Source organism: Canis lupus, chromosome 11 (assembly GCF_003254725.2).
Source record: "Canis lupus dingo isolate Sandy chromosome 11, ASM325472v2, whole genome shotgun sequence".
NCBI lineage: Eukaryota > Metazoa > Chordata > Mammalia > Carnivora > Canidae > Canis > Canis lupus.
In genome coordinates this window covers 44,209,100-44,229,260 of record NC_064253.1, presented here as the reverse complement: position 1 = coordinate 44,229,260, position 20,161 = coordinate 44,209,100, and the positions used below count along the sequence as shown (strand labels likewise).

The 20,161-nt window shown below is 36.9% G+C and overlaps 1 long non-coding RNA gene across 1 annotated transcript in view; it reads left to right on the top strand.

The window, feature by feature from the left end:
* LOC112650416 (uncharacterized) overlaps nucleotides 1-20,161 on the top strand; it is a 92,875-nt gene that overhangs the window by 47,753 nt on the left and 24,961 nt on the right. Inside the window, exon 2 of the long non-coding RNA XR_007414046.1 lies at nucleotides 18,744-18,869. This is a non-coding gene — a long non-coding RNA (uncharacterized LOC112650416). The remainder of the gene's footprint in view (nucleotides 1-18,743; nucleotides 18,870-20,161) is intronic.

The window sequence follows — 20,161 nt, the reverse complement described above, 5'->3', positions numbered from 1 at the left end:
CCTTTAAATATTCAGTATTGATTTCTGCCTATTTGCTCTCTCAAGTTCAAAGTTATGCACCCTTCGACCAGTTTGTAAGGTATCTGTACTTACAAGGAAATGTGAGGTCTCCTTTCCAGGGACTGTTCTAATCTTCTCTCTAGTTCTGTCGATATAATGAATCTAAGAACTCTAACCTTAAGGCCAAGTAATTTACCATTAGTGGTCTGTGTTTGGGGAAAACACACCCACAGAGTGACAACGATAATTGTTGTCAGCAAAACAAGTGCTTTGATTATAAGTGTATGAACTTAAATTTCTCTTGAACACCTTTTAATCTATATATCTTTCATATATTAATTTTCTCAGCAATAAACAAGCACAGAATAGAAATAGAAATATGTATTAAGCCCAAGGAAAAAAACTTTCAGATGGAGACCTTGTTGTTATCGTTTTAACATTTTTGTTCTTTCTGTGATTTACTGGGTACCATGAATGTGAACTTGGTTTCAATTCTTCCTCCAGTCTCAAGCCCAGGTGCTTTATTTGATGTTTTTCCTGGAGGGCAGCAACCCAGCACACCACATGCTAAAGGACACTTGGAGTGTTACATACCCAGAGAAAGGCACATACAAATATTTGGTTACAATTGTTACTTCAAAGTTAATACTTGTTATTTGTCTGTTGCTCTAAGGCTTAATGACAATTAGATTGAACAAAGCAGGCATTGGAGGACTTTGTGTACACTAAAGCAACTGCATGATGCAAAAGCACAAAATCCTAACTCTAGCTAGAGCCATTCTGAGTGACACTGTGATGATGAACACGTGACACTACACATTCGTCAGAAGCCCACAGAACTTTAATGCTCAAAGAATGAGAATGTATGCAAATCTAAAAAAATCATTTAGGAGGCCAGAGGATCCCAGAATGGAATACAATATGTGACACAAGAATCTAACAGTCTTACATCTGTATGTAACAACATCACCAAAGTGGCTGAGGGGAAAGGGTGCTGCCAATACCCAAGGAAAGCACTTCCCCTAAGAGAAAATGATGGACGCCACTGACACACATGGTGTCTTCTGAGCAACACCTGTACCAAAATTACCTGTGTAACTTTTTAGTTCTATTTTGAAACAAGGGTGAAGCTATCTTCATTTGCAGAGCTTCTGAGTCAGTAGGTGTTGTGTTGGTAACTTTGGAAGAGGTAAGTGAATGTGAATATAACAAGAACCATATAATAATCATACAGAGGCTTAATATTCATACAGGGCTGGAATGAATTATGCAGGAAGATTTTATACCTGTTTCTTCTCCTTTTTAAGTTGGGTATTAACCAGAAATCTATGTGAGTTACACATTCCCTAAGGCTGAATTGACTTGTTTATGTAATTGCCCTTTTTCTTCTCCAAGTTAAAATTTTTATGATGGAAAATACCTTTCTCCTTATTCTGTATTTTTCCTTCTATCAAGGCAAATTTCTGCATTAGACTGCAATAGTTTTGGAGCAGGCAAAGAATATGTTTTTGATTTTTGTTATAAAGGCGACGTTAAAAAAGCTTTTTGGTATATGGGTGCTGGTCCTTATAAATACTATATGAGAAATTAAAATATTCAGACACACTGGGAATTTGGAATAGTTAGAATTGTGAAATATGTACAGCTCCATTTAATGATTTTGCAGTGCCAGAAGGTCATAAAGAAGATCAGACCCCTGACAATGTGAACTTCATAAACCTCCCCCTCCTAGTTCTGGTGCTAATGATTCTAGTTGTTTTCAGTGGAATTTATGTTATTTTAGTGATGAGGTCAAGGAGGAATTGGGAGGTGAAGGTCAAAAATACTGTAACATTGGGCATTGCCTCTTTGTAAAATCTTACCAAAATTTTTCCTGTCCTTACTAGTTTTGAGATGGGGTTTTAATTGGGGCCACAGGTAAGGCATCATGAGATCAATTAAACCTCTAAAACTCTGTGCATCTAACTGGCCTCTGATCAACCATGTACTCTGTAGTAGTCTCAAGGGGCCAAAGGGAAAGACCTCTGGTATTACCCTCAAAACCATCTCTGAACTGTTCTAGGAGATACTGAAACAGCAGTTTGAGTCTTCTGAGAACTTTTCATTTATTGACACCTTGATGTATTATGTGAAATTGCATTTATGTGATTGTATCTATCTCCGTGAAATTGCTGTAGAGTTGTGTTCTTGGAAATGAATATATTTTTCACAAATACACATACACACACATGTACACACACTACATTAGTGAAGAGTCATAAGTGTTTTATACTACATTTTAACTTCTACATATGGGAGTGACTTTAGGAAATCTATTCGGGAAATCTGATTTTACAGTGAGGAGATTGAGATTCCAGCAAGAAACACAATGACAATTCTTATTCCCATTAGAATATGGGAAGGCAGGGATTGAAATCCCAGCATAGTGCTCTTTCTGATAAAAAAATGTGTATGCAAAGATACAAAGATACAGCTATATACCTGTAACACAAAACTGATTAGAAATATAGTATCCAATAAATCTCATATGAAACAAAACTCACTAATTCTAGCTTGAGTCTAAGTTGTTCCTTTTTAAGTTATTTTTCTATACTGAACACATACGTCCCATAAAAAAAAAAAAAAAAACACTTAAAAGGCCAGGTACTCTTGATTGTTTAAAGTCATAACTGACAAAAAGGGGCTTGAACGAAATGCCTTCATTTCATACATTTTGTATAAGAACATTCTGTGACCTTTATCATATCTACCACAGAGCTTTGCTTATGAATAGTGCTCAGTAAAGCTGTGTTTGTTAATTGAAGGGATGAGAGACAGGCATCTCTCTCAATTTACTGTCAATGAGTGAAAAACTGTTCTCATTTCATCACAGAATTGTATGGAGCTGCTATATGGATGATTATATCTCCAGGAGTTTAAGGAAAATGTAAAAAAATGTATATTGTAATGAATGCCTACTAAGTGCTAATCACCTTATATCCACTGTCTCATTTAATACTAAACACGTCTTTACATCATAAGAATATAATCTCTGGTTATAGGTCAGAAAATTGAGCCTTAGATCTAATAACAAGAAGGAGCATGGTCAGGGTTGGAACCAAATTCTGTATGACCACAAAAGCCATCATTTTTCATACTATAATCAAATATGATACAGAAAAGAGACCTCACGATATGCTTTTCCTATAGCTATTTTCAAATGTCTAAGTGCCTGGGTGGGTCATGAGGAGAAGGTAAAAGAGAAAAAGCGCAGAGTCAGATCCCCCACAGATGTTCTTCATTCCAAACGGTGCATGCTAGTCTTTCTTTGCTTGATTTCACAGTGCATCCTGATCCTGTGCAATTCTATTCGTCTAAAGACATATGGAAAGAGTTTTATGTTTTAAACAATTAGACTTGACAGCACTATTGTTTCTTTCTTATTTAATATCCCCCAGCCCTGGAGCCCAGCCAGAATCTGTATTCTCTCTCCAAATTTAATTCCTATTCCTCGTACATATCACTTAGTTGTCGGGAGACAGTAACTTAATGGCATTTGTTCCTGTGGCTTAAGAACATCTGGGTTATGTCACTTGTTAGCTGACCTGCTTAGCTCAGAGGGAATCAAGTTCTTTGTCTAATGATCTTTCAGGGCCCTTATTATTGGTGATTTTGCTCTCCAGATCCTATGTTGTTCTGTAAATATCATGAGATGACAAGATTTCTGGATACTAATCTGTTTTTGCTCAGAGAAGGATAGTAGTTATAAATATGGAAGTAGCAGGGAACAAGGATATTATAGTAGAGACGCTAGCAAAGTCATAGCTGTTGGCATATAGCTTGTTGGTTTGGCAAGTTTAAAACTCCAGGGGAAATGAAAACAAGGGTTAGGCAGTGGGCAAAAAGGCCCCTCTACATTTTGTGTGATTTCAGGTCAACTCCATTCAATCCAATCAGTTCAGTTCAGTTCAAGAAATATTTTCCTGAGCCTTCAGGAGCAGGTATTATCCTAGATGCTGAAACAACTCCGATTTCTTTATGATTTTGTGTGGCCAAACAAAATAATAACGTGGGTAGCTTTGAGAAAACCACTTTACCTCCCTGGCCTCAGTTTCCTCATCTGTTAAATGTTGATCTCTTGGAATTGTTCACATTTGGTAACGCTCCTTATGGCAAGGCTATGCTGTAACTAAATGAGCACTCAAAGGTTCTCTTTTTTTACTGTACAACCCTGTGAGACTGGGCATTACCTCATCTATCTGTATTAATAGCTTGCATAGAGTAAGCAAACAAATTATGGGGATGGTGTTGGTGTCGTTGAACCTAATTATTATTCTTTACTCCCAAGTGGTGTACTGGTATGGTTGCTAAACTGTGACCACATAGAGTAGGCAATTGTGCCTGTGGCAGAAAACATGGCCTTGTTACTGAAAGAAGAATGGTTTTTAAAGTAAAAAATTTGGGACACCTGGGTGGTTCAGCAGTTGAGCATCTGCCTTCGGCTCAGGGTGTGATCCTGGGTCGGGGATTGAGTCCCACATCGGGTTCCCTGTGAGGAGCCTGCTTCTCCCTCTGTCTATGTCTTTGCCTCTCTCTGTGTCTCTCATGAATAAACAAAGTCTTAAAAATTTCAAGAAATGAGTATCTCTTTGAATAACAGAGAAGTTTCTGGCAAGATCTTAATTGGTGTGGGGTTTATGTTTGTCAGCTTGCAGCGAAGAAATATTTTATTGAACTAACATTTGCTGAGCTGTTTCAGCATCTATTACAGTTCACCAGATATTTTAGTCTCCCTCTATGTAATGCCTTTTCTGCACAAGGATTCCTTACCTGATGGACAGCAATCAGGCTTTGCCATGTGACTTGCCTTAGCCAATAAAATGTGAGGAGGAATTAGATATGCCATTTCTGCTGGGAAGTTTTAAGAGGGGCAGTAAACAATTATTGCATTCCCTTTCTACCATGACATCAGCAACATTCTAAGGTGTGAGGTATCCATCAGCGTGGCACCCAGCCTGGAAACACTGTGGAGCTATCTCGTGATTATTTTAGTGTGATCAAGGACTAATCTTTTGTCATTGTAATCCACTAAGATTTCTTTTTCCATGGCATTATAAGCTACTCCACCCTTGCTACTGAAAAATAAAGTGGGGAGCAAGGTGAATCTAACCTTGGGTCCTTTATGGGTATTTTATCAAGCAGAATGCTATGGTAATGTATGATGCATATTACTGTAGAGAAAGTATACATTGCATGCATATATTGGGGTAAGCAAACCTGACCTTGGGGTCAGGGAAGGCCATTTTTATAATTTAAGCTGACAATTTGTAAATCACTAGTAATAAAACTGGCCAAAGGCCAGGAGGAGGAAGAGGGTGTTGCGAACAAAGAGAAAAATCGCAGGTCAAGGCAGAAAGGCAAGAAAGCTCATGGGAGTTGAGGAACTCATTGAGCAAGGTTGTCAGACTGAGTGAAGGGGAACTGAGAAGGAACTGTGGCCAGTGAGATAACATCAATAATAATAATAGTGAGCATTTATTAACTTTGTGCTAAGTGCCTTACATACATTTTCTTCACGATTATTATCACCATTTTATACAAGAGGAAATTGAGCCAGAAAGAGGTTTAATAACTTGCTTGTAGCCACACAGCAGGAATGTGATTTTATCTGAAAGGCAATAGGAAATCACTGAATGGTGTTACACAGGGGAGCCTCATGATCAGATGCACATTTTAGAAAGATCATCTAGTTACAGTTGGTTCCCAACTCAAAATCCCACTCTGGTCAGTGGAAGCGTGGACTTCCATCTTGGCCGCTCTCGTCAGTGTGACCCTATTGACTAAGGCAGTCTGCAGGGTAGGGGAGATGATTGCCAAAGCACTGCCAGAATGTCATTTTTAAAAAGCTTTTTAAAAAAATATGGGTGCCTGGGTGGCTCAGTTGACCAAGTATTCAATTCTTGGTCTCAGCTCAGGTCTTGATCTTATAGTTGTGAGTTTGAGCCCCTGCACTGGGCTCCACGCAGGGCATAGAGCCTCCTTTAAAAAAATTAAAATGTTATAAAAATTTAGTAAAATTTATTAATTTTTTAATAGAAAAAATGGAATGCTTCATAAATTTGCCCAGGGGCCATACTTATCTCTCTAAAATTATTCCAATTTTAGTATCTATGCTGTTGAAGAGAGCACAGAAAAGCTCAGGAAGGTGTTTGGATGGAGTAAGAATGGTATATACAAGAAAAAATATATTGTGGGTCTCCAGAGCCTTAAGATTTGGGTAATAGTTTTAATAACAATGTAAATATAATAAATTGATCCCCCAGTGGGCTTTTTTATGTAATTCAAATAATGGATATGCTATTCTATCAATATTTTGAGCGTTTCAATTTACTTTTGACCATATAACAGACAATTTAGTGGGTAAAGACAGAGCCAAAAATCTTTAAAAAAATTTTTTTAAGTAGGCTCTATGCCTGCCCAATGTGGGGCTTGAACTCATGACCCTGAGATCAAGAGTCACATGCTTTACTGACTGAGGCAGCCAGGAACCCCAAAGCCAGAATCTTTAAAGCAGATTGCAAAAAAAATAAAAAAATAAAAAAATAAAAAAATAAAAAAATAAAGCAGATTGCATTAGGGGTCTGTGTATTTTTCCCTCCTTGTTTACCAAGAAAAGTGATCACAACTTGCGTTTCTCTTTGTCATAAATAGAGAGACACATAACCAAGAGGGGAAAAAGTCCTTCCTAAGTGACAGTGACATCTCTGACAGTTGTGTTCTGTGAGTTGTTTGGTATCCATCAGAAGCCTCCAGAGACCTGGGCCTGACTGTAGAGGTCCCCAAGTCAAGATGCTAGGGCCTGTGATTAATATGAATGCTCTTCAGTCTTTGTAGGGTCCCTTCTGTTTCAAAAGAATTCAAAGGAAGAATTGTAGCTAATTTTGACGTTTATGGTTTGCTTCCTTTAACCTTCTCTATACACTAACTCCAGAACCCCGACTTGTTCTTTTACCTTCCCTTCCTTTTCTTTCTTCTTCCCCTTCCCTGCTGACTCCCTTGACTAGTCTTTTTCCTCTTTTAAAACAGCCTCTGCAGAAAATAACATACTAGAAATGAGCTGACTGCCAATATGCATAGGAAGATTTATTGCAACATAGAAAGGATGTTATGAGACATCGCATATATTAATCTTTCCGTTTGGGTCTATAAAGACCTGAGTTTGGCTACTTTCGCTTATATGCTTTTAAGGAGATAAAGTTAGGTCAGAACAGGAGATTTTGGGGGGTGATAGAGATTTACAGCTCAAGTGCCCAGGAATACAGGTTGGCTCTGCAATTGTGGCTTCTCCATTAACAGCCACAGGCATTCCAGGCACTGGCTGGGCAGAGGTTTTTAATGCCACTCCTTGCAAACAAACTGCCCGGCCAGGGAAGTTGTCAGAAAAGATCAGTGCAGGTTTAGGGATGGTTTTTTGAAGTTTTCCTGGAATAACCAATAATGAGTTGCAGGCTTTGATAGCTCTTTTTATAGATCTTGCAGCAGCTGGATCAAAATCTAATGAAGATGTTTGCATCTGACAATGGCAGGCCTGTACATTTCTATCCTATTTCTTGAGTGCGGAAATGCATTTCATTTGGGAACATGAAAGGCATATTTAGTGACAACTGATGGTTCTTTGTTTTTTAATTCCCAATAATGTCTTCAGTAAGTGCTTTTGTTAACATTTTTGCATTATACAATAGGTGACACAGGAAGATAATCGGTGTGCTGAAAGCAATTAAAGAGTTTATATCCAACTTGTTCTGCCTATTAAATGGATCCATTCGGCATAGAAGCACATTAGCATCTTTACAGTGGAATGCTTGTGGAAATAGGTTATTCACGGGGCCTGGGCATCCTCCTCCTGCTGCAATAAGACATATCTTCGAGATTGGAGAAAAGGAATGAGCCATTCTTCTCCCCTTGGAACTGTAAACAGAAGTAAAACTATTAATAGATGCTGTAGCTAATCCCAAGAAGCTGCAACTGAGAGATTAAATAATGTCGTGAAGAGAGAAGCCGGAATGAAGGGCGGGGAGGGAGGGAGGAGAGGGAGGGAGGTGGGTTCCCTGATTACTGTGCTGCTTTAGACAAGGACAGACTGAAGGACTCCAGCTGATCCTAGGGTGGACAGTTGGTCCAACAGGGGATTCCTGTTTTCAAACAAAGTAAGTATCACTTCACCTATTGCTTGAAGAGCTCTTCTAATAGGAAGCTTTATGTTTTATTTTTTAAGTAGGAGTCAAGATGATTTTAAATGGGGTTTGGCTGCCATGGAGATGCAGCTCAGCCTAAAGGGGCGAATGGACTTTGGGAGCCAAAAAAAAAAAAAGTATTTTGTGTCTAAAAAAAAGAACAAAAAAACCCCAAGCCTGAGAGAAGTGGGAGGCCTTTGGGTTGAGTTCACAGTTTGAGACTGGGACCCCACTTGTATTGCCACATAGAATATCTCATCACAACTAGGCTTGGGACATAATTAAAATCTTGTACCTGGCATATTCGAAATGGGTAAATGTCCCCAAGTTTTTATTCCTACTAATACTCTTAGACTTTTGTTCATCTTCTCTTCAATGTGTGCATGCTGACTGAGAGACATTATGAGTCAGCAGCTCTGCTGGGGATCAGCACGTCTCTTCTTTTCTTCATACAAACTGTGAGGTTGGCATTCTTGATACAACTTAGTACTACTCGAAGTGTGGCCTGTGGACATTATCATCATCACCATGACTTAGAAATTTATTAGAAATTGCAAATTCTCTGGCTCTACACCAGCCCTAATAAATTAGAATCTCCAAGGGAGGGCCCCTGGAATATGTTTTAACAAATAGGGACTGATTTAGATCTCCTTAAGCTTGACAAACCCTACAGGTAATTGTTCCTCCCACTAACATTTGAGAAGCAATGTTTTCTTGTTGGGAAATCTGAAGCTCAGAGTGTTTGGGTGTTGTGTTAAGGTCACATACCTTCAGAAAAATGGAATTGAATTCTAACTTAGGATTCTTATTGTGTCCCCAGTGGAGATCTTTTATAGAATCACTGGCCACCCCCTCCTGGGATCAGGAGCATGCCTGGTCTCTGAAGATGGTCTTTCATTAGGGATTGTGACTGAGGATGCTTGACATCCATGATGGATTTGAGCTGTTGTTTCTCTGCTAAAATGTAAATTCTCTTGTCTCTGTCAATGCAGTTAGCTTCTGAACCAGGCCTGAATGGCCAGCTTCTAGTGTTTAAAGAGACAAGGAAAGCTCAGTGACTGGCAGGTGGGCTAAACGACAAGCATGTGGCACCCATCCAGTTCACCTACAGAAACACTATGGAGAGACCTGAATGTTGATCATCCCTCTACATTTTTATATCTATTAAGCTCTGGGGGGGGGGGGGGAAGAAGAGCTCCTGGCATATTACAGAAATAAATCAAATTTATTTGTGATTGCAGATCACTAAATATCAACAGTGAATTGATCTAGATCAAGGAACTCATTGGGTGTGTGAAAATATAGACCAGCATGTGGGGAAAGAGGCTTATTGATGTCTGGCTCTGTTGACTGTCATTCTCCATGCTTGCATAAGCGTTAGCTCAGGCCATTGGTATTCAGGTTGTGCTGTGTCAGAAAGATCTGGATACTCATTAGGATAGGACTGCTTTTACTGGCATCATTTTGCTTTCTCTTCACCCATTTTGCCCTCTTTTTTTGATAGCATTTGGAAGGCATGACCCAGAACTTGAAATATGTTATTCACTCAATAAGGGCAAGGTTTCAAAACAAAATTAATGCTGTTATTTGGCAGCTGATATCATGACGAAAGGGTTTCAAGGAGGGAGTATGTTAAAAGGAAGACGCTCTAGTGTCTTACAGGCTGAGGTTCCAACCATGGGTCTGCCACTTGGTAGTGTGTATGTCCTCGGGCCTGTTGCTTTTAACCACTCCGAAGCATAGTTAACTTCTGTAAAATAGGGAATATCTCATTGAGTGATTACATGGACTAAATGTGGGGCATCCATACAGTCAGCTTGCCCAAGACCACCCCGGTTTACGCTTATTGTCTTGATGTAAATAATTATGTTTATAGTGTTCCCCTCAACTCTGAAAGGATCCTGATTTGGATGACAAACTATATAGTCACACTAATTAAATAAGACAATGTATGTAATGTTTCATGTCCCTTTGGTATTCAGTAAATGAGAGCTATTATTTAAAATACTGCATCTAAAAGCCAGTTGTATCTTCCCAATAAACTAGACTTAGTTTTTCTCCCTGGAAAATGAACAATTCAACACTCAGGGCTGTGACTGTCTGCACCAGGGGGTCTGATGAGCCTGTCCTTCCCTGTGCCACCTCTTAGGTCAGGAACAGCAAGAGCCTTGGGCAAAACTCACTGGTCTCTTCTGCAGAATCAAGTGCTGCTGTCACCTAGGGATAATTGGGTCATTGGTATAGTGTTTTGGAGCTTTTAGAAGAAATCTTATGATACAAAAGCAGTATATTACATTTATGAGTATTACTTAATGCCAGGTGCTCTAGATCTTTGAACTTGAGGTGTGCAATATTAGCCTCATCCTACAAATGAAGAGTTCCAGACTCAGAGAAGTTAAGAAGTCATACATTTGATAATAGGGGAAGCTAAGAGCTAAACAACAACAACAACTCCTTCTCCTCCTCCTCCTCCTCCTCCTCCTCCTCCTCCTCCTCCTCCTCCTCCTCCTCCTCCTCCTCCTCCTCCTCCTCTTCTTCTTCTTCTTCTTCTTCTTCTTCTTCTTCTTCTTCTTCTTCTTCTTCTTCTTCTTCTTCTTCTTCTCCTTAGTCTCCTAAGCTCTTACCACAATAATACTCAAATGCCATTAATGAGAAGCAATTCTAACACCACATGAAATGATGAGTAATACCAATCAGTTTAATATCGTTCTTGGCTTCCTATCATTGGCAGATGGAATAGAAACACTCTGTCACAAGGAGGGAGGATATTTCTAAAACCAACCTGCCACTTCTTTGATCTTAATGTTTCCCCCCTCATATGCCCATCATAGATACAGCTTTTCATAGGTCATTGAACATCCCAGTTATTAATTGCTGCTATCCTGCTGCCTCTGCCAAACACTCTAGAATTAGGATTATTAGAAAGCAGAAGGTCTGATTTGAGCTTGATGTGGGAGACACTAATGGATGAAATGAGAAGAGGAGAAAGAGGAAAAAAGGCAGGGATGATTGTCAGATCAGATCCATCTCTATATAAACAGATGGAGACTTTTTGGAGAAACCCATTCCTTCCCACTTCCCTAACCATTTTAGGTTAATTCTGACCTGCTTTAGGTAGATAAAGATAAATGTGAATTTTAAATTATATTTAATCTTCATTAAAGTAATTATCTCTCTTAATGAAGAATTTGCTGGGTTGTGGTTGTGCAATGGAGTATAAAATCCTAAGTGAATAAAATCAATTTCATTTTCAGGCTAGCTTTTCTGTCCATTAATAAACAAGGCACAGAAAATATATTTGCTCAGAACCATGCAGCTGGCTCATAGCTTACGCAAAGCCAATACCACTTAAAAAGCAGGAAAGTTGGCTCTCCATTTCTTACCCTTCATTTTTCATCCTAAAAGAGAGTGTCCACCCTAGGAAAGTTCCATGAGTTTCCATACTGGGGCTGTTTACTGGGTCCAGCAGTGAGACCACTGCAGGTAATATCTCGCACTCAAACGACAGCTGTAATGGAAGAGTGTTTGTGTGGTGCTGTGTATTTCATCTAAGTGCTCTGGTTTATTAATCACATAAGTATGAATTAGACTCTGGCATGCTTATGTTTCCTAATGTATGAAAATTGCTTATTTATTTCCATGCTGTTACAACGGAAAGAAACAGACTGGTTCTAAATAGCAGTGTACTGTAGTGTGAAGCAATTAAGTGAGTTATGCATGCCCTTCAGGAAGAGGGTAATGGGGACTTGCTGCCAGCTAGTCCTCACTGCTGCTGGTAAACGGAAAAGGACATGCCATGGAGGAACAGAGATTTGGTCCATATTTCAGTGCAAACATGTGAGCTTATTATTGTAGTTAAATCTTAAGATTTAGCCCCTATGAACTTGCTGATTGGCATGGTTGAAACTTCTGAATCACACACACACACACACACACACACACACACACAAGAGCTGAAAAGAGCATAACCCATGGGAAGGTAAGAATTTAAAATGTTGATGACACTTTACCTTATTCCTCTTTCTTTATGCACCATTCTCCTCCTAACAATAATAACAGATGCAAACTACCCCCAAAACTGGAGTGTCCACATACGACCATCCCTGCAGTCTGAGGCAGTTAGGGGGCAGTGTAAGGAGTGACTCCACACTTCCTTTCATGGAGTATGAATTGCCATATGTTGAGTTAGTGACTTATTTGTTAGTGGTTATTAATGAAATTACATGGTGCTTATGTCAGGTTGTGTTCCAAGTACTTATTTATACAATCTTCATGACATTCCTATGACATAATTACCCTTTCAGTTCTCATTTTACATATGGGGAAACTAAGACACAGAGAAATGAAACAACCTGCCTACAGTTACACGGCTGGTAAGTGGCAGAGCTGGGACTTGACTCCAGGTAGCCTGGCTCTAAAGTCCATGTTCTCCACTGCCTTGATTCTATTATTTTTGTGTGGCCTACGTCACATCTCTGAACTCCTCAGAACTTCGGTCCCTTCCTCTGTAAAATGGGGAGGTAAATGTCACTGAGGTCTCACTTAAGTACCCTGCCAGGCTCCTCATAGATGTCATTTTATTTGACCCTTACCATTACTTGTAAGAGAGACAAATTCTCTTTGTTTCATATATGAGAAAACTGGCTCAGAGAGATTTTGTAGCTCCAAGGTCACAAGGAGTATAAGGGATGGAGCAAAGTTTCAGACTCTGATTCACCTGTTCTAAAGCTTGCATTTCTTTTATTATGTTATGCTATAGGGGCTCTGAGGAGGTCATATGAGACAATGGATGTGAAAGCCATCTAACACTTCCTGGTACATTAAACACCCAGTAAAAGTTAGCTCTGCAAGTCCTTGGCAAATTGTATAGAAATGTTTGTTATTATTGTCAGTACCTTGTTCTGATGCTGGCAGAGGAGAGTGTTCTTAATGGGAGGATGTGCCCTGTAGGAGGCTGAGCTATTAATAGCCAATAGTGATGTTTACTGCACTTCCTTATGAGACTTTAGTTCAGAAAGTTCTGAACTAGAAAAAACGTCTCTAAGTTGCTTAATCACAAAATGATAAGACCACATTCCTCCTGAATTATCTCCTAAAGACATGACTTCTGTGGCGATCAAGGAGCTGGACAAATTGCTTTTTGAAATATTTGTGTTTTTTTTTTTGAAATATTTGTTTTTGATTGAGACAATAAACAACTATATAAAGGACACTGCAATAAACATCATGTACTCACCACCTAAGGTGAGTACATTATAGGTAATATTCATTTCAAATAGTTTTTTAAATAAGTAACTACATATAAGGTTCTCCATATTCCCCTTATCAGAAAATATTACCTTTCTCTTTTTGTCCTTATTTTCTTCTCTCCACCTGCCATTGTAAAGTTTGTGAATATCCAGTCCATATCTTTTACTTGTTAATTAGGATGTCTGTAACCACAAACAGTGGATGATATTGTTTCAAGTATTTCCATCAAAAGTAATGTACTTCAGCTTGCTATTTTTATAATCAATGTCATGTTAGCGAGATTTAACCATTTCAATTCACATATGTTTAGTTTATTCATGCATTGCTCTATAACATTTCATTCTCTGATTATGCCAAAAATTTTCAGTATTCATGTTTTTGGACATTTGAATTATTTATGATTTTGGTCATACAAAATTGAATGCTGATGTTTAGCTTACATTATTGGGATTATTGTTCACAAGTGAGCCATTAGGTTCTCATTTCTTTTTCTCTCAATAATTTCATTCCTAGATTTTTTTTTGGCCATCCTTTGCTTTGATCTTTACTGGATCTGCTATTTTGCAGTCCTCTCAGATTTCTCTTCATGAAAGTCTGGGAATCCCCTTCCCTTCTCTTCAGTTGGCCCATTCTGTGTCCCACATCTTCCTCTTCCTGTGAAAGATTGTTGTATGGGAAACATCACTGTCATCCTTTTAAAGATTTTCCCCTGCATTGCATGGCAGGAGCTTGAAACTCCATTTTCCACAATTCTTTTTCTCATAATTTTGGGTTAGAGTCTACTGAAGAGAAGTATTCATAGGAACTCTTGAGAGGCAAAATAGAAGACATTCGTGTCTAGTGGCAGTTACATCCAGTCTACATAGAAGTGGGAAGTTCTTGAGAATCACCCTTGGGGGCTGCAAGCAACTGAGATGGTATTCAACACTATCTCTGAAACCCACTTTCCCAGCATTTCCATCAGTTATATAATTTTCTTTTTAAAGTTTTATTTATTTATTTTAGAAAGAGCACTAGTGAGGGAGAGGGGCAGAGGAAGAAAGAGAATCTCAAGCAGACTTCCCACTAAGCATGGATTTCTGCCCCCGCCTCCCATCTCAGGCAGGGCTCCCCCTATGGGGGAGTGAGATCACAACCTGAGCTGAAATCAAAAGTTGAAAGGAAGCTTAGCTGACTGAACCACCTAGGTGCCCCATCCATCGGTTGTGTGATTTTCTCATTCCCTTTCTTCTTCTTCTTATTATTTTTTACTTATGATAGTCATACAGAGAGAAAGAGAGAGAGGCAGAGACACAGGCAGAGGGAGAAGCAGGCTCCATGCACTGGGAGCCTGACGTGGGATTCGATCCCGGGTCTCCAGGATCGCGCCCTGGGCCAAAGGCAGGCGCCAAACCGCTGCGCCACCCAGGGATCCCCTCATTCCTTTTCTTAAAGCCTTTCTACTACAGTGTAGTATAGTAGTACACTGATGTTTGATTGACTACCGTATGTTGTCTGAACACATCCTCCAGTGGTGAACCTCACAACTGACTTACAGTTTGCCTGAATATAAAAGTCAAATCAGAAATATTTTTTACCTTGGAATGTATAAGGTATCCATTTCCTGCCTTTAAGATTTCATTTTGTCATTGTTAAAAAGCCTGAGCCTGATGTTCTGATTCTTGATTCTTTATTTGTGAAATTCAGCCTCTGTACTCTCCCTCCACCCAGAAGTTTAGAAAGTTTCTCATAATCTCTGGTTTCTATAATCCTGAGGTGGCGTGTTTTCATTCTGAGTCTCTCAAACATTGTTTGAGACGATCCATGGTCCTATTCTGTTTGGATACTTCCTTCAGTGTTGAGAATCTTTCCACTTTCCTTTTCTTTATGATAACTTCCTCCCTACCCTTATCTTAGCTCTGTCTTCTTATCACCTCTATTAGCCACATGTCTGTGATCCTGGCTTGACCCTTGTACTTACTCACTTTTCTCCCATTAAAAAAAAATAATCTTTTGCTTTTTGTTTTAATTTTTGAGAGTTATATGTGATTTTATCTTAAAACCTTTATGCTGATTTAAAAAAATTGACAATTGGGAATATGCAACACTTGATATTTTTGTATTGATGATATATTTAGCAATTTTATATAACTATTTCTAATAATTTTCTATGAAGTTTCTTGTAGTTTTATGTATATGATTTTTTGACTACAAATAATGACAATGTTTTCTCTTTTTTTCTCCCCTCAATTTTTTTTCTTTCTTTTTTTTTTTTATTGTTTAGGAACTTAAATACATATTGACTACTGGTTGTGAAAACAAACATCCTTGCCTACTCTTACTATTCATGGGATAAGTTGTATATATTCATCATTTAATATGTGGTTACCCTTTGTAACCAGATTGAGATTGAGATTGAGACCCCTTGGAAATTTAAGGATACTTCATTTCAAGCCTAACTTACTATTTATGTCAGCAATTTCCTTTTTTTTGCATTTACTGAAATGACTAGTTTTCCTTCTTTGTTCTATAGTTCATGTTGTGATTCTTATTTTTCCATTTTTTTTTGAATTGATTTTTATGAACCAAAGATGACCTATTTCTGGAAAACTATTTTAGGCCTACTGGCTTCTTGTTAAGAGATATTTTTTACTTTCACTCCATTCTTTGTGATTTTTAAAATCAGGTTTTAAAATATTTTAATTTATATAATGTATATTTTTATTAAAAATTATCAAGTTTTAAATTTTTTGACTTGTTTTTTGTAGTAATACTATTATTAAATATCTTTTAATTATAATTTATGGCTCTTTTTAAAAAATATTTTTATTTTTAAATAATCTCTATACCCGATGTGGGGCTTGAATTTACAACCTTGAGAGCTGCATGCTCTGAAGACTGAGCCAGCTGAGCTCCATTACCTTATGGCTCTTTTTAATCTTTTTAATCCCCTGGTATATTTTTATCTTTTTCTTTTACCTCTGATCAACCTTCCCAGAAATTTGCACGTATTATTGGTCTTGATAGAAAAAAAAAATCACTCTTAAAAAATTGTTATTTTCTTAAATTTTTGCTTTTATTTTCCTAATTTCTTTTCTTCTATATTTACCAGATTAACTTTTAATATCTTTTCTTGGTAGTTGATTTAAATGTTAAATTGATTTACTGTCACTATTTTTTTTTTAAGGAATACATTTAGAACTATATATTTTCTCCAAAAAGTTCTTTGGCTGCATTGTAGAATTTTGAAATAGGGGCTTTCTTTTTTTAAACTAATTTCAGAATATTTAAAAATTTTTTCTTATATTTTTGTCTTTAACTCATGAATTCAACTATGTTTTTTAAATATCTAAAAGTTAATTTATCTTTTCTAAGAGTGTGTTTTTGTTGTTTTTTATGAGTAGCATCTAGAATTAGAAAAGATCACTAATGTATTTATTTTGGTTGAGTTTTTCTATGTGTGATTTATTATCTGATCTATTTTTCAAAATGTGTTCTAAATTAAATTTGTTGGATTAGTTAATAATTGATCTATTAGTTTCTGGTATATATTTTAAGTTATCCCACTGTATTTGTGAATTTAATAATTTCTTCTAATATTCAGTTTATGCTTAATATATTTAGAAATATGTTCCTAGATGCGTATCTATCTATAGTTTTATATTTAGTTTGTGAATTTCTGTCTTATTTTTATGTAATATTACTCTAAATCTGTTAATGCATTTTGCCTTTGTTTTACCTGATAATAATATTGCACTGTCAGTGTATTATCTATTATCTATCTATCTATCTATCTATCTATCTACTAACATCCTATCTATTATTCATTCATTCATTCATTCATTCATTCATTTATTAACAGTTTTAATGAGGTAAAGTACAAGTAAAATAAATTGCACATATTTAAAATGTACAAATTGACATATGAATAGATCTCTGAAACCATTACCTAAGTCAAGAAAATGAACACAGCTATCATTTCCCTGAATTTTCTTGTGCCCCTTGGTAATTCTTCCCTTCATGACACCACTGCCTTCTTCCTGGGCAACCACTGATCTGCTCTCACCATAGATTAGCTTGTATTTTTTTAGAATTTTATGTAAATGTTATCATATATTATGCATTCTACTTTGAATGGCTTCTTCTATAAAGTATAATTATTTTGAGATTCTTAGCATTGGCAGTTATCTTAGTCTTGCGTTTTATGCAATCTGATGCCTTTGTCTGACTTGGGTTGTTTAGACCATTTACATTTAATGTAAATATTTAAATGGCTGAGTTTAAATCTACCAATTGGCTGTTTATTTTCTTTTTGCTTCACCTATTCTATGTTTTTCTTTTTCTTACTGCTTTACTTTGGATTAATTGAATATTATTTATTATTTTATTTTATCTTTTTGGCTTATTATTTAGAATTTTTTATTATTTTAGAAGTTGCTTTAGAACTTACAGTATACATCTTAAACTTCACAGAGTACCTTTAACTGATACTACTCTACTTGATATGTAGGATAAATAGCTAGAATTTATTTCCCTTATTAAGTTTTTAAAATAGCCATACTAATAGTGAGTTTTCTAACAGTCTAATTTTTATATATGTCTATTCTTGATTACCATCTCCCTGTTTTCAGTTTATAGTTTTGATAATTTTTATATATTCTCCCTTTCATTTATTTTAAGACCTTTTCTGAGGTTTCTCTGTTATTTCCATTTTATTGGGGGTGAATTTATCTCTTATTGCTAAGTTTAGGGCTTTTACATACTTTTTTTTTCTTTTTAAAAGTTTTTTCTGCTCCAACCACATACCTTCCCTTATCTAGCAGGTGGGTATTTACATTTACCTAATTTTCCAGTTCCTCACTCTCATAGTGATGGTTCAGGCTCCTATTCTGTTTTGTTGTTGGTCTTAAGGAAGATGCACCCCCTAGACCAGAAAGCAGTTTGTCTGTTGCTCTTTGTATGTGAGTTTTAACACAGTAGTTTCCAACCATCTTTAATCTTAGAACCACTGGGAACGTCAATTCAGCCTTCTTTATGAGGTGAGCCTGCTCTAGCCCTCAAAGCCAGTGATTCTCTCTGTTTTCCTGTTATTTTGCAGCAATGCAGGAATCAAATATAGTATCAAATCAAGTATAGTTACTTCTGTCAGCTTACAGACCTGGAGCCCAGCAGGCTCTTGGCTTCAGCCCTGCTTAGGATTTCTATTCTATTTCTGGTGCAACGTACTGTATATCTTATTTGAGGGACCTATGTATGTCTTTAATTTTAAGTATTTTATTTTTCATTTTTATTTTGGAGCAGTACAAGAAGCTCAAAACATAAACTCAGAGTCATATTTACTTGGAGTCTCCTTTCCTTTCCCAAGACATTGGCGACAAATGACTTCATTCTTATTACATTGAAATAAAAAAGGAAAAGCCACCAAAAGTGAGTGGAACCCTCTTTTTCATTCCTAAAGATTCTTTTTTGTTATTTGGAAATGCTTAATCCTTTCCTCAACTCCATATAAATTTTCCTTTTAGTATAAGAATTTGAGAAGCAAAAAATCAGTTATAGATCTGGGATAACCTACACTGTAGGGTATTTAAGGACAATTGGTAGGTTTTTAAAAATAGTAATACTTTAATTTAAAATTGAATTGAACTGGGAAAATAAATTCAGAGACACGCCATTCTTTTTGTGAGGTGAACCTGTTCAATACGGTAAGAAACAAATCCAAGTCTTCTTGGGATATTCTGATCCTCTCTCTAGAATTAACATTTATGATTTTACATCTTATGATTCCCATTGCCAGTCTCTTCTTTCCTCTACCAATAAAGGTTCTTTTAATTATGCAAAGTTTTCTTTTTAACTTAAAAGAAACAGTTTATTGTCTATTTCTGTCATGTGTATTACTATAATGTGGCTAGTCTTTTTCCCCTCAGCTGAGCTAGAGATGGAGGGAAAGAAACACCTCATTTTTGTTATTCTCTTCCCCAGTAAACTCTCACATCCTCATTAAAGCTCCACAAACATGACAACACCTGCACCGGGCCACCTGCTTCTGTTTGTATGACACAAATAAATTCCTCTCAGAGGTGACATTGGAATTACTTGAAGCATCTGAAGTTATGAGGGATTCTTGATCTGCTTTCTTTTGGAAAGGAGTTTGCTTACCTTGGTAGAATTTAGGTTTTGATACTTGAATTTCTAATAACTTAAGAAAATAAAACACTTAACTATTTAGTGAAGATTAATAAGTGATTTTTAAAGATGATCTGGATATTTAGCTTCTCTTTTTGGAAATTTCTAAGAGGCTGAATTCTGGAGCCAGACTGTCTGAGTTTAAATGACTCTGCCATTTATTAGCTGTGTGACCTTGAGCAATTTACTTAAACCTTCTGTGCCTTGCTTTCCTCATCTATAAAATGAGGTTTGAGGTGGTAGCTACTTTATATGGATGTGACATATACTTAGTGGTGTGTGTGTGTGTGTGTGTGTGTGTGTAAAATGCAAAACACCAATAACAATGTCTAGAGCATAATGAACACTTAATAAATGAAGTGGGTTTTTTATTTTTCTTTTTTTGTCATCTACAATGTGTTAAACTTTATTCTTGGCACTAGGGGTACTTTGGTGAGTATGATATTAAAGTTCTCTCTTGTCAAAGAGCTTCCAACTTAGTGGGAAAACACATAACAAGTAAAACCTGTAATTAAGATAATTTTAAGTAGTAATAA